The sequence below is a fragment of the Spermophilus citellus genome (assembly GCF_964194105.1).
Source record: "Spermophilus citellus genome assembly, chromosome: 1".
NCBI lineage: Eukaryota > Metazoa > Chordata > Mammalia > Rodentia > Sciuridae > Spermophilus > Spermophilus citellus.
Window position 1 is genome coordinate 186821005 of NC_138182.1, and position 14164 is coordinate 186835168.

The window sequence follows — 14164 nt, forward strand, 5'->3', positions numbered from 1 at the left end:
TACGGATACAAAAATGAATGTATACCCAAGCCCTTCCTCAAAAAATGTTTGATGACTGATTCTTTACATAAAATACCAAGACATGAAGGGTCCTGGTCCTCAAGATGACTTAATAGACAAGCTTGGACAAGGATTAGTCAATGGAGAGAGGCTACCAAGTCCCCCACAAGAGTGGTAAAAGTCCCTTATGGTATATGGGGATGAATGCAGCTTCATGCAGAGCTCATCACCCCTGCCTGCTGCCACACTCTCATTTCTCTGAGAAGGGATTTCCACCAATGACTTCAAGTCAGAAGCCCCACTGAAGGGTATGGCTTTCATGGGAAAGTTCTAATCAATATACATTTTGATAACAGTTTCAGAAATAGTTCCACTCCCTACCCCTATCACAAAAGAAAGGGAAAATATGTTCTTATTGACCATTTGTCAAGTGAAGGAATACATGCATTTAATGCATAACATTGGTGACAATTAGGGAAGTTCAACTGTGGCAGAGAATGGGGATTATTGTGTGTAGTGTGGTGCATGTGTGTATCCATTCACTCAAATGATAAATATTCGTTGAGTGTGCTCCATGCAACAGGCATTGATCAAGGCATTAAGAATATAGCAACGGACATAAAATAGTCAAAGCGTCTCCTTCATGGAGTTTACATCCTAGACAATTAATAAGCACATCAAATGTGAAATCATGATAAGTGCTGTAGAGAAGAATAAAATCAGGAGAGAAGGATATTAATTACTGCATTGCATAGAAGGGGCATTAACAGAAAGAGGTCAGAGGGGACAACGAAAGAGGTAAGGGGAAGCGTGTTCTTTAGTGGTGTAAGCTAAAAAAAGCTTTGTCTAGGCAGGTGAACAAGGAGACATAAAGGAAAGACATTTTCATATAACAATCAACAGTAATAATAGACATAATAATAGATACCAACTATTAAAATGATATTAAGTGACTATCACTTTGCTAACCATTCTTCAATTTATTCATTACAATAAACCTTATTAGTATAACATTTTGGCGCAAGGAAATTAAAAAATCAAAAGAGAAAAAGAGAGAAGGAAGACGGGAGGGGGCCTAAAAAAATAAAAGCAAGAAAGGAAAGGAAGAAGAAGAAGAGAGAGAAAACCAAGGCTCAGGTAAGTCTCTTGCCCCAGGTATCCTATGCTGATATACAGAGTATGAATTTAGGGGAGTTGACAGTCTGACTCCAAAGCCTGTACTTAACCCAGACACTGGACTGGGGTACAGATAAGTTGTGTGACAATATTCATGGACTTTGCCTTGGAATTGCTCATAGACTATAAGAGAGACAAGCTTCTAGAGACATAATGCCAGTGCAGTGAGAGGAGCCATGATGAGGTTCCATAGAGTTAAGGAAACAGAGGAAATGATGACTCTGTGCCTGACGAAGGATGGGTGAGGCTCATCCAATGCAGACATACTCACTATGTCTGCATTTATGTTTTATGTAATTCATGGCTCTCGCTGGGCCTGGTTACCCACAACTAATCTGCAGTTCCTTCTAAAGCCTCCTTCTGGTGGATTTCCCCAGGCTGGCCTCTCAGGTTGTGGTTAGTCAGCCTCATCCTGCACATAAGAAGTCATTCTGACACAGGAGCTGCACAAACTCTTTACAGCCACTCTGAAGGAGGAAGAAAAATAACAAGATAGCAACTACCTTAAGTACCCGAATAAAAGAATAAGGAATATGAGAAACATGTGGATTAAAATGTGATGGCTGTACTATGTTACAATAGAAGTGAAAAGGGTAAAGATTCTGGAAAGCCACTCATAATAACTCAAGGCCACAGCTATCTACAGTCACTCAGAGAGGAAATTTGTATTCTCTGAACATTCTCATGACCCATCACAATTTGATTTAAATCTTGAGTCCTTAAACCAGATCCATGTATGAATATCACAAAGTTCATGAATTCCCTGGAACTGTATGCAAAACAATGTACCTTTGGTGCACTTTCTAGAAATTCCAAACAACTTATCCAAATTTCAATAAAGTATGAAATTTCTCTTAACCCCAAATAGGTTAAGAGCTGTGCTTTGAATATTTTCACAATGGTTGGTCAAAATTTAAATAATTTATAAATTTCAAAAATCCTAAGTGAGCATTTTGATATTGTTGTTATTCATCACTTTTATTAAAGTGTTTGCAAATTCATGTGCCACTTATGTCCCCACACATGAGTATGAGGCAATAACATGATCCCAGAGCTTGCCTTTGATTATGTTGTGCATTATTGACCTTCTATCTTCCTTTTGGAACTTCTGTGTAGGAAGATTAGCTCATCAAAGAAGGTGTCAGTTAGTTCAATAGTGGTTCCCAGCCTCCATATATGTTGGCAACGAGGGGTGACAGATGGGATGGATATTTGATTGGAAAGGACAGAATCACCTCACCTATCTGGTGTTTTCAAGCTATACACACCCTCCCACCCAAGACTTCTCCATTTCACTACTCCTATTCCAGTCCTTACTATCATTAATTCAAGTTTCTTTTGATACTTTCTCCTTATGTATATTTGGATCACTCTAGGCATAATAACTTAATTTAGTCATCTCTTTGTTAAATTTGTTCTCTAGTCATTGAAGAGGTATAGAGAATAGTGGAGAATCATTCATCTCTTAACTGATGCTGCTCAAAGGCAAACTTTCCAGAGCTTGAAATGTTCTACCTACCAAGCACCAACCTCACCAATTTTAAGTATCTTTAGAAGTTTAAGAAACAAGTTTAGAGTCATAAAATCCACCTCCAGCTATATAACTCTATACTCCACCAGAAAAGTGAATCATTAAAACTACATTCTATTGAAAGACTTAAGAAAAGATAATCTGAGAATTTAGCCTCAAAGATTTCTTTGCTACAAGATAACAGAAATCATGGGAAAAATATAGGGCAAATATTTATTAGCTTTTCAGAACAAAGGAAAATTTGCAGAAAAAGTATCCAATCAATAGAAAAACCAGATAAAATCAAAAGTTCATTATTGACAAAAATTTCCCTAACATCTTCTTTTTACATCAAGAAAATCTTTTGGTTGTGACAAGCAAGAAACCTATAACGACTGGTGATTACTAGAGTTTTTGCCTCCCCTAGTGAAGAACAACTCCAAATATATAATTTCCCAGTCTTCCTGTATGTAGAAGCTGTTCTCCATGGTACGTGTGCTACATACTAAATCAACCACATCAACTTCTGGGGTCAGGGTAGGCTGGAGCAGTGGTTACTGAAGAACTGACATGTGCAAATATCTTTCTAAGAAACCTCAGCCTGAGACAGAATAGTTGCTAGCAACAATATTCTAATCTTCCTTCTGGCTGGTTCTCAGTAAATAGCCTCCTCCTTAAACATTTAATACAACTTAAAGACATCTCACATTTGTAGAATAGTTTTTACAGGTGAAACTAAAGATTGCACAGAAGATTTAAATAACGACATAACTCTGAAGTATAAAATTCAGAAATCACCTGCCAAAGAAGAAATTCAATGAGCAAGTAAGTAATTAAAAATTCTACCTCCTGCTACCTGTGGATCATTTAATGACTCAGTGAAGACATATCATCTTCACATCTTTGTCTGTATATGTTCTATCAATAAAAACTTAAATTTGAAGAGAAGGGAGAACCCAAGTGATATTCTGATATAGCTAAAAAATAAACAGCATCTCTCTTTTCTCTTTCTCAGTCATCAGCACCAGCTTTTGCATTTCAAACTCTAAATTTAATGTGAAGAAAACTTTAATATCACAATGACCTTTCTAGACTTTAGGATGGGACCCTGTTATTTTTCCATTTCTACCTTTAAAAAAAGAAAGGCAGTTCTAAGAATGTGATGAAAATGATACCTGAAATTATGCATTCAATAGACATAGTAACTATGATTACAACAATGAACCAGGATAATGTGTTATGTTATTGACAAGTAGAAAATTGTCATAAGTGGTTTGCAATATCCATGGCTAATAGTCTGGTGAAAACGAGTCTAAGAAATAAATGAGATTTGTCAGATCTCTCAAATACATACATAAGATTTGTGCCCTATGAATTATGCCTTTTATATTTATATATCTGTAATTTCAGAACTCAGAAGTCCTAAGGAGTATCTTGACACCTTGCTGAGTGATTATCTGAATAATGTTTGTCTCCACCAACGATAATGTAAGCTCTGCAAAGGAAGGAATAATGTCTATTTGTGTTCGTCACTGTAACCTGTCCCTTGCATCTTGCACAATGCCTGACTCGTAATGGGTCTTCAATAAAGGGTCATTGAATTGATGGATGAATTAACACATTGCCAGTCCTTCCTTCCCTCCGTCCTTCCTCCAACCCCTCTCTTTATGGCTCTCTGTCAATTTTCTGGTGAGGAAAGTGATGCCATGAAAAGTTTCATGGGTGATATCACAACAAATTGTTAAAGTGAATTTACAACTCGGGCTCTTCTTCTTCTAGCCACCCTGTACTTTAGGTGATCCTATCTCCTTCCCATTCTTTAGTAAGAACTATAGTTCTCATCACCACTTGATAGTATGACAACTCTAAAAGAAAATGAAAAAATCTTGCCTTGAACATTGTTTGCAAGATGCTAAAACTTGAACAAACATGTGGTATATTGCCTTGGAAGCTTGGTCTGGTGTTGGGAGTGTGTTGAAGAAAAAATGAGAATACCTGAAGAAGAGTTGAATATTTGCCTAAACAAACTGGTTAAAATCTCCTTCTGCTGTCTTTTATCTAGTGAAAGAATTATGAATGAGACTTTGCAACTATTTCTTAAAACTACAAAACTGGAATATCATTAAAAGATTTATACAGAAAAGAGTCAATGTTTATGATGATGAAGAGCTCTGACTGGCAACATGGATAACTTATTACTTAAACTTTCAACCACATTTCATTAGGCTCTGAACAGGGACTATAGGTCATTGATTCCTCCTTTCCTTTTTAAAATTAGGATCTAGCACAAACTTGATACAATAAATTTTATACTTATATATTTTCCCCTTAAATCTATAGAGTTTAGTTACTAGTATCAGTCATAATTATTTTCTGGGTTGACCAAATGAGGGTTTCTGATGCCTTTTTTGATTGTGAACATCAGGCATTGACATAATTGATGGAAATTAATCAAGCAATGGATTCCTTCTTGCAATACAGACAATTTGCATTTAATTTTCCATAAACAACAATCCAATTTTATACAAAAGAGGCATCCAGGAAGAAAGCACAAAAGAAGATGAGGATAATATTTTTAAATGACTGAGTGTCACAAAGGCAAAACAATGTGGTTAAGTACAGAGATTCTAAAGCCAATTACTTGGGTACTAGTCCTGGCTCCACTTCCCTGCATCATGTGCTTCTGTCTTCCTCTGCAAACTGAGGATAGTGATAGTATCCATCTTAACAGAAAGTTTTGAGGATTAAGAATCTTATGTGTGTGGTACTTAAAATAGTGCCTGGCATATAACAAGTGCAAGTTTTTGTTATTATTATCATTATTGCTCATATCTTAAATAAATAATGATATGGCACATTAAATGAGAAGGAAAATTGGCTTTTATCATATTGTTAAGATTATTCTGTATACATAGAAAGTAACTGATGACTGAAAGTGACTGTTGGTAGCAAAGGACTTAAATAGGAATTTCTCCATGGAAGATAAACAAGTGGTTAACAAGCATCAATGCTCAACATCACCATTCTTTAGGGAAATGCAATGAGCTCTCACCTCACCCCCATCGGATGGCTGCTATGAAAACAAACAAACAAAACAACACGTGTGGGCCAGAAAGTAGAGAAACTGGAACATTTGTACACTGTTGTTGAAAATGTTAAATAGTGTAGCTGCTATGAAAAAGAAAATTAAAAATAAAATTAAATTAAAAATAAAAATTAAAAATAAAATTACCATGTGATCTAGCACACCTGTTTATATGTACAAAATAATTGAAATCAGGGTCTCAAAGAGCTATTGGTATACGCATGTTCATAGCAGCAATTATTCACTACAGGTAAAAGATGGAAGCAACTTAAACATCTATCCATCAATGGATGATGGGATAAATAAAATATATATAAATAAAATATAGTATAAACTTTTATTTTTATGATTTATCAAATATTTTATGAACACCTCCCATTTGTTAGGCACTGTTCTTGTTCATCAATTAACAATCCTGCCTGTCCTTCTGAGGTGTATTTCTAATATAATACATAATTTCTAGGTCCAGCAGGATATGTGACAGTCTGACAGTCTTACTACCAAAAGTTCTCTGGGTTTCATTTTTCTCATCAGTAAAATGAAGTATGTGTGGTAAGGAACAAAATGATACTTTTCCTTTGTGCATCTGAAAGGATCGGAAAAATGATATGCAAATACCATATGAATGAAGATATAAAAAACCACTAGGGGGCAAGATGAGCATGGTGTAAACATTCTACTGATAGGAAATTCTAGAAACAAACAGGAGCATTTTATTATGCATCATGAAAAAATAAGCAAACAGCAAAGGCTGGATATCACTGGATGTAGGCAGAGTGCTACAGAATAGTTTTCCAAATGTGCTTGATTCTGCCAACAAAGTATTTGATTAGAGACTATGTTTTTATGAGTAATAGCTGTGCAAGAAGCAGAATGCTTAATTTCATAATTGACTAGAATCTATAAATGCATATAATAATAGTAAGACTGTGTCTACAGAACCACAAAACAACCACCAATATATTCAAACTTGAAGTAGCTCTTTACTCATGAGTTAGGATCTAAATAATACACATGTGGAATTCTTTCTTTTACTTTTTTTTTGGTAGGGGGATAAGTGGTGTACCCACTCTTATATTTTTAACTTTTTCATTTTTTATAGTATTAATTTAAGGTACATGACACAATGTTCTAATATACATATATGTAACAAAATGATTATTAGTAGAGATAAGCAATTTAACACATACAATATGTCAGAGTTACCTTTTGTGTGATAAGAGCACCTAAAATCTACTCCAGGAGAATTTCTATCACATATTGCAATATTATTGACTACAGCCCTCATGCTATATTTTAGACTTCCAGATTTATTTGTCCTATGTAACTTCAACTCTCTACCCCTTGACCGACATCTCCTCAGTATTCCCCTGTCCTGTCTCTGATAACCACTCATCTACTTACACCTTCACATGTTCAAGTTATTAGAGTTCTTTAGATTGTATGTTTTTATAATAGAAATCATGCAATATTTTTCTTTTTGTGTCTGGCTTATTTTTCTTAATATAATGTACTTCAATTTCACCATGTTGTCATAAATGGCAGAATCTGTCCTTTTTTAAAACTGAGCAATGTGTTTGTGGGTGTGCTACAGTTTCTTTTTTCATTGATGGTCATTTAGGTTTTTCCCTTTTTTGGCTATTCTGAATAATTCTACAATGAACATGGAGTGCAGATGTTTCTACAAGATGCTAATTTCATTTCCTTGGGTAGGTATTCACAAGAGGGACTGCTGAACAGAGATTGCTGCTAACTAGTACCAACATCTCTGATCGCAAAACAACATTTTTCCCACTTTCATCCCATTGGAAAGTGGTAGTTTTAAAACTTGTCAAAAATCTTTGACCAGTCTTCCCATCAAAAGTTGGAGTTCTCTAATTCCTTTTTTAAATACAGTGCTGAGGATCAAACACAGCTTTGTATATGCTAGGCAAATGCTCTGCCAGTAAGCTATATTTGACTACCACCACCACCACCCACCCTTCCCTTTCACTCACGCTTGTTATACAAGCTACTTGGGAGTCGGAGGCAGGAGGGTTGCAAGTTCAAGGACCTGGCAACTTAGGGAGGCTCTTGCTCAAAATAACATAAAATGAGCTGGAGATGTAGGTCAGTGGTAAAGCACTTCTTAGCATGTAGAAGATCTTGGATTTATACTCATAAACCCTCCCCCCAGGACACACCACTCCTTTCTAGCCTATACAATGCATATGAAGTGATGTGTGACTTCCCAGGATAGTGTAGAAACTTTCATTTGATTCTCAGGATGCTCTCAGGATAGATGCTCTTCCTTAGGATCTAGCCACTACACTTTGAGAAAGCCTATGACATATGGAGAAGCAGGGTACAGGTGCTCTGGGTGAGAGCTCTAGTGAAGATTCCAGCAGTCATCATCAGCAGCAGCAGTGGTCAGATATGTGAGTGAGAGGCTCGGGAGCCTGAGGCAGGAGGATCCCAAGTTCAAAAACAGCCTGAACAATTTAGTGAGGGCCTAAACAACTCAGTGAGACCCTGTCTCTAAACATAATATTTTAAAAAGGGCTGGGGATTTAAACTCCCCTGGGTTCAACTCCTGGCATCAAAAAATGAATAAATAAAAATATATGTGACTCAGTGAGTTTTCAGATGATTCCAACACCAGCAAAGTTGTGTGGAGCAGAGATGAGATAATCCTGGCAAGCCCTTGCCCAGATTAGATTTGTGAGGAAATAGAATGATGCTATAGTTGTTTAAACCAAAAAGTTTTGAGCATTTGTTGGTATTTTTCTTTTCTTTTAGTTGTTTTTCTACTTTTGTTTTGTTTTTTACAAAGTGATAGGTAACAGGAACATTGGATTATGAAAGAGGAATTTAAGAAAATAAACTGCCAAGGAATTAACACTTTTGTGGATTCCCGTTGGCATGGATCCATGATGCCTGCTCTTAAAAAGATTTAAAAGTTCTCAAGATATGCTGTCCCTCATTGTTCATCCCATGTGCTTTGTATACCAGTACTCAGAACTATGTGTCCTGGAAACAGATGATGACTTCTCATTTGGTGAGGTTATTATCAATGACAGGAAGGCCACCACTGACAGATTATTGTAAACATTCTCCCGGGGAGCAGGTCTGCAAATGAGAGCCTATTGCTGGTCCAGATCTCCCAGATCACAAAGAATAGTACTTCAGTCAACTTTGCATCACTGTGAGAAAATAGCTGAGAAAAACAATTTAGAAGAGGAAAGAATGATTTGGGTTCACAGTTTCACAGGTTTCAGTCTGTAATCACTTGGTCCCATTGCTGTGGACTTGGAGTGACGCAGGACTTATGGAGGAAGGGTGTAGTAGGGAAAAGCTGCTTACCTCATAGCAAACAGGAAGAAGAAGGAGGAAGGAAGGGACATGGGATAAGATATCCCCTTCAAAGGCACAACTCCACTGACCCATCCTTTCAATTAGACCCCACCTCCCCAAGTTTCACTACCTCCTCATAATGTCTTCAACTATAAGCCCAGCAATGGCTTAATCATGGATCATGAGGGCTCTGTCCAATCACCTCCCAAGAGCTCCTCTAAACATTGCTGCACTGAGTATCAAAACTTCAACACAAGTCTTTGGGGGACATCTCATATCCACACTTAAAACAAATGATGGGTGTATTGAATGGAAACTCCGAAGTGGCCTTATCAAGTTGGAAACACTGAGGAACAAATTTATCCAGGAAGCTTGCATCCAACTTGTAGGAGAAACAGAAGAGGACTTCTTTGAACTTAGACTACCAAGGAGCTGACAAGAGTCTATTGTATGTAGAGCCTGGCACATGACCGAATCTCAGTAAATATTTATTAAATAAATGAATAAATACCACAAATACAGCATTGTTCTATGCCATAGTTAGGATACGAAACTATAACATGTCCTTAGTGCTAATAGAGCTTCTAATGTAATTAGATGGTTACCATTGCCTTCTTACTTACTACCTAATCTTTGTCATGTACCAGCTGAAAGTCACAGAAAAGATATCTGTTGGCTCTGATACTATTATTAATAAAAATCTATCAGAGTCTTCTTTCTGATCACATATTTACCCTGCTGGTGGAAGAAGGGTCCTCCCCACTAAATGGGACCATCCTCTCCCCTAAATAGGACCAGAGGACTGAAAACATGGTATACTTGACTCTGGAAAGGTGAGACTGTCAGCAGTTTATTAATCACATGTACTCCCATCTAGATGAGAAAGAGACTATGCCAGGCAGGGCCACATGGGGTTTGCATTCAGAAATAGCATGAACAAGAACAGGCTGTGGCTTATAGTATTTGAAGGACTGAGTAACACTAGGTTTCCACAAGTGAATAGAATTGACTTTTGTAAATACATTCACTAGTTTATAGGGTGGTAAAAGTGCTTAGACTGAAGCCTCTGGTAGGGTGCAGCTGCTATGATTGACAGGAACCAGCCAAGTGGGGAACCTTGCCTGTTTTATAGTGGGCAAGCTGGCAGGAGCAGGTGAAATGATGAGTGACCTCTGGGGACTCTACAAGGATCAAAAATATCAAGGGAGGAGCTGCAATTTTAGGTCCTACATGTTCCTTCATTTCTCTTGGCCTCAGATCCTCATTTGTAAAATCAGAGGGTGGGGCATAAATTATATCCTGTCAGGTTTAATTCTCTTTAATTCCCATTATGTGAAGCCAGTTAAATGAAGAGCATTTTGGCCATTTTCTGAGGTACTTACTGTCCTGATTTTTATGTGAAGATCAGTCTATTTTTGTTTTCTATGAAGATCAGAGTGTCTCAGTGAATTCAGGCTAATCTCCTAGGGCCCTCCCAAGAATTTAATGCAAACTTGAGATACTTAATTTCCAGGGAGTAGAAAGGAGAGTGTGTTAGAGAAAGTGATATTTACAAACTTAAAACCAAATAAATTTTAAATGAAGTTAATCTATCCAAAATAAAATTTTAGCAAGGGTCAAGAATGTTTATACTCCCTTCCATGATCTCAGACAGCAGGGAAATTTTGAAATGTTTAATTTCATTAAATTGTGCAAAATTATAAGTACAGGGAAAGAGTAAAGAATATCTTGACAGCTTAATGTAAAACCCAAGGCAAAAATATGTTTTGACTTCCATAACAAAGTGTGCAAAATTAAACAAAGATCATAATTTTGATTTCACATGTCTTTAATTGTTTTAAAACAAAATAATCTTTAAGTAAACCTGAGTAAAATTAAGCTGGTAATTCTTAACAAAAAAAAATGTAACCAAATATCTAATCTATGTATGTGAAACATATTATGGTTAGGCCAAAATAACTTTTATCTCCAAGGGAGAAAACTTAAAAATGAAAAAAAGTTCTAATTTAAATTATTAGAAATCATCATTAATTTAAAAAATTAACATTTCCTTTTGGCAAGACTTTATCCTTTATAATTAGTGGCCTCTTAATTTGTTAAAGAAACTGATGAAAATATTTTTCCAGTACTCATCCCTATATATGCATATGAGTTACTTTAGCCAAATGCAGAGAATATACTTTGAGCCAAAAGAATGGATTTAGAAATTCCATTGCCATGGATTTTATTCAAAAGGCTTATCACTCATTATAGTAGTGACAAAAAATTGACATTGACATGAACAGGTAATCAAAAGGGAAAAAATCAGATTATTGTTCATTTGAACCTGTAACAGCAAAAGATTTGTTTATGTTTGGACAAAGGAATTCAGTAAGAACATAAGACTGTGTGTGTTATGGGCTTGATTATGTTTTCCAAAAGTGATATGTTAAAACTTCTTATCCCCATTACATCATGTGACAGTTGGTCTGAATTGTCCACTTGATTGGATTCAGAGATACCTAAGGTTAAGAGGCTTCAGGGTGTGTCCTTGAGGGTATTTCTAGGAATGACTGGCCTGTGGGATAGCAAACTGAGGCAGAGACCCACCCTAAGTGTGGATAGCACAGTCCAATAGGTTGGGAGCTTGGATGGAACAAAAGTTGCAAGACCAAGGAAGCAGCAGCAGACGCAAGGTTAATTCTTCTTAAACAGGTTCTTTACTGCTGTGATCACCTGAGAACATTCCATCCTTCAAAACAAACTCTGACTAGTCACACTCCTGGGAGTTTCCAGGCCTTCAGTCCTGGACTAAGGCTACATCATTGATCCCTCTCATTGTGAGGCTCCAGGATCTTCATTTGAGCAGCTACTGGTTCCTTTAGTTCTCTAGCCTGTAGATGGCCATTGTGAGATTATCCAGGTTCTGGTCATGTAAACCAATCAATAAATCTCCTTATAATAATCACACATAGGTAATGTATACATATTCTGTTGTTTCTACTCCTCTTGAGAATGTGATCTTGTTTGTAAATGGAATCTTTACAGAGCTAATCAAGCTTAAATGATAACATTAAGGTGGGACTTCATTCAATATAATTGGTGTCCTTATAAAAAGGAATTCTGGACACAGATATGTACAAAGGGAAGACTTTATGCAGAAACACAGAGTGTGTTATGGGATGATGAAGGCAGAGGTTGGAGGGCAACATCTTCAATTCAATAACGCTGAAGATTCCCAGAAACCACCAGAAGCTAGGAGAGAAGCATGAAGGGATTCTTCTTTACAGCTCCCAGAAGAAAGAAACTCTACCAACTCCTTAGTTTAGACTTATATAGTCTCTAGAAGTGTAGGACAAAACATTTCTGTTTACTACGCCACCCTGGTTGTGGTACTTTGTTATAGCAGCCTTAAGAAACTAATACAGGCTGAATAATTTTTTCCCAACAGTCAGTTCAGTTGTCTTCTTTCCATTCCTCAACAGCAGTGAAAGGTTCCTCCTCACCAATTATTTCTGCACAAGTTACAATGAAAAACATGCCTGCATCGTAATTATTGTGCAACACAGTTACTGACCATGGCATTTTTTTCCTTTTCCTTTTTAAAATTTGTTTTAATTAGTTACACATGACACTACAATGATCTTGACATATCATACATTTGAATTGGATGGGATATAATTTCTTTTTTCTGAGTGTACAGGTTGCAGAATCACATTGGACATGCAGTCACGTATATACACACAACAATAATAATGTCTATTTCATTCTGCTGTCCTTTCATTCCCCCCTTCCTCTCCCCTCTCCTCCCATCACTTCTCTCTACCCAATCTAATGTGACTCACTTCTTTTTTTTTTCCCTCACATCGTCAAACCTGGATTCTATATAACGAAGGGGGTCTCCTTCCCTCTTCCATGCAATTCCCCTTCTCCCTCCCCTTCCCTCCCACCTCTCTTCCCTATCTAGAGGTAATTTTCTTCTCATGCTCTTCATCCCTACCCCCATTTTGAGTCATTTCCCTTATATCAGAGAAGACATTCGGCATTTGCTTTTTTGGGATTGGCCAACTTCACTTAGCATAATCTGCTCTAATGCCATCCATTTCCCTGCAAATGCCATGATCTTATTATTTTTTAGTGCTGAGTAATATTCCATTGTGTATAAATGCCTCATTTTTTTTATCCATTCATCCATTGAAGGGCATCTAGGCTGGTTCAACAGTCTAGCTATTGTCAATTGTGCTGCTATAAACATTGATGTGGCTGTGTCCCTGTAGTATGCCGTTTTTAGGTCTTTTGAGTATAGTCCGAGAAGAGGAATAGCTGGGTCAAATGGTGGTTCCATTCCCAGTTTTCCAAGGAATCTCCATACTTCTTTCCAAATTGGCTGCACCAATCCCACCAGCAATGTATGAGTGTACCTTTTTCTCCACATCCTCGGACCATGGTATTTTTTAAAGTAATTCTTTCTTCAGGTGTCCTTTTATATTTTAAAACATTTTTGTGAAGATTTGGGAAATACATAGGACATTTGAGATGAACTTTGGTTTAAACCTTAGTCATAAAACATACATGCATTTGTATTTTTACATAATGCATTCTGTGTGACCTTAGCTAAGTTACTTAACATGGTAAGCCACACTTTACTCATTGATCAAATGAAAATAAATATAACCTCTTAGGCTGAACCAAATAAAATTTCCCCTTTTGTAGATAAAATATCAGCAATTTCATAAAGTCCAACCATTGTGAAAACGGTGATATAGGGAATAAGCCTAGAAAACTTGGCACAGTATAAAAGCTCAGTATATGGTAATTCTCTTACACTTGTTTGTCTCATTAATAAGATCATGGTAACAAAAGAGTTGCTAATAAATGCTATTTAATATTTATCAGTAACAAGAAGAGCTAAATGCTTTTCTTCATAATGCACAGACATATGCACCCTGCCCTTCTAATCAGCAGAGCACAGTAATGACCTAAGCAAGCTTTTTCATTCTCTGCTTTGGTAACATGCATTTGTTAACATTTAGAACAGAAATAAGTAAAAAATGTGTGTGCTGCTATATATGGGCAATAAG